A 2070-nucleotide genomic window follows, 5' to 3' on the forward strand; every position below is an offset into this window, starting at 1 on the left:
ATCTATGTTCTTAGTGTACGACTACGTGCACATCTTCAAAAATGTTCGCAACAACTGGATTACTGTTGATGGGAAGACACTCTCATTTGTCGTAGATGGTAATGAGTACAAAGTTTACTGGAGTGATATTCAGAAGGTTTAAGAGATCGACCGTGCTACTCCTATTTGCTTAACTAAGCTGACGCACACCACTGTTTTCCCCAAGCCCCTTCAACTCCAGAGCGTACCATTGGTATGCCAAGTGTTCAATGACAAGACTGTCGCTGCTTTAAAGACCTTCAATGATTCACTGGGCATCAGAGAAGGCACAATCATACTCACCCAGATAATGAGTGAGTGATTCAAGATGATGAACGTGAAAGACCGTTTCTCAGCTATCCATCTGCGCGACGAATCCAGACAGCCTTGGACAGCAGACTCTACAAGTTTCACTTGGCTGGAGCAGGCCTGCCAAATTATATCTACCTGCGCATGGCAAGGAGGTGGTGGTCATAACCTTAAGCTAACTCAGCAAACTGCTGAAGCCTTCACTGTGTCCATACGTAATAATGTGGATGCCGCCAAATTACTTCTGGCAGAGAAAGACTTTGACTACGTTCTTCCTGCTATATTTGCAGATGAAGGCTTGGAAAAGTTTTGGGGCCAAGCCAGGCAAAGGAGCGGTGGAAACTTCTACATTGACGTAGTTGACATTATGGCTGCAGCTAAAATTGTAAATTTGCAAACACTCATTAAGCATGACATTATGCCCGAATCTAGTTCTTGTGTGATTGATTGCGACAAGAACTGTACAACTTCCATAAATCCAGATGAGCGAAGTGAACTCATTGACGAGATTACTCCTCAAGACACTCAGGATCCCTTGGGGTCTGACGATGTCCTTAAGCATAAAGTACTTTATTTGGCCGGACACCTTGTTCATAAATATGGCGATAGCACTAGTATGGAGGAGATCATTGTTGATGAAGATGGTAACGAGGTGTCATCTGAGTTTCTAGATAATTTGAATAGAGGTGGATTGAGTGTGCCGACTATGTCAACCGTCTTTTTTGTACATAATGCCTATAATTTGTATGACAAGACTAAAATGCGTTGCCGATTTCATTTTGCTGAGCTGTTATCCTCTGTCGATGCACCTTAAGCTAGTAGTAATGCTGCATGTACTACTTCAGCTAACATTTATTGAAAGCTCATGTCCTCAATGTAAGTGACAAAGAAAAAGCTTTGGAATGCCTCAGGAGGCAAGAAAAGCTCTCCAACTAGTGATAGACATAGACATCGTTGTAATAGGCATAGTGTTGTGACATGCAGATAATGTTTAGGTAATACGATAGATGACAATAAATATCAAAGTTTGACAGCTCCACACACTTGCATCTTATTACAATCAGCCATCTCTCACCGTTTATGAGTTAGACACAAAAACGGGCAAAGAATACCAAAATTCAGTAATTTGACCTTGATATATGACCTTTTGACCTTGAAGATGACCTCAGGTGGTGTTGAAAATGAGACTATTGAACTCGGCGTCCTCAAAAACCCCTATATGGATCCCAAGATTGTGTTTCTAGCCCTTCTAGAAGTGATTTTAGCCCCGGACTCAAGTTAATCCTTCAGACTCAAGTTACAAACCCCGAGCATGGGAGGTTCCAGTCCTTCTCTATAGGAATCTATGATACGAGGTGTGTTCAAAAAGTATCCAACCTTAATTTTTTGTGCGTAAACAAATGAAGCTCGGGAGGTGTGGTTTGGTGCACGTACGTTGGCGATCCTAATTATTATGCATGATTATTTTCCCACCTGCAGAAGCTGTCAGTCACTGACAGACCGCCGATGAGTGAGCGCTGTCGGATTTTCGTTTTTGACAAAATTGCGGAAAAACTTAAACCACGCTACTGCATCAAATTTTGTGTAAAGCTTGGCGATTCCCAAGTGGAAACGATCCGCAAGATTCAACAGGCCTTTGGGAACGAAGCAATGGGCACCACACAGATAAAAGAGTGGTACAACCGCTTCAAAGATGGTCGCACATCAGTGGAAAGTGAAGCACGTTCTGGTAGGCCCTCAACA

At 42.7% G+C, this 2070-nt stretch overlaps 1 pseudogene; it reads left to right on the top strand.

Moving 5' to 3' along the window:
- The window catches only part of LOC147012694 (uncharacterized), a 1702-nt pseudogene extending 439 nt beyond the window's left edge, over window positions 1–1263 (top strand).
- The last annotated feature ends 807 nt before the right edge of the window (window positions 1264–2070 follow it).

Source organism: Eptatretus burgeri, chromosome 14 (assembly GCF_056783735.1).
Source record: "Eptatretus burgeri isolate ZD-2024b chromosome 14, Ebu_testis_v1, whole genome shotgun sequence".
NCBI classification, from domain to species: Eukaryota; Metazoa; Chordata; class Myxini; order Myxiniformes; family Myxinidae; genus Eptatretus; species Eptatretus burgeri.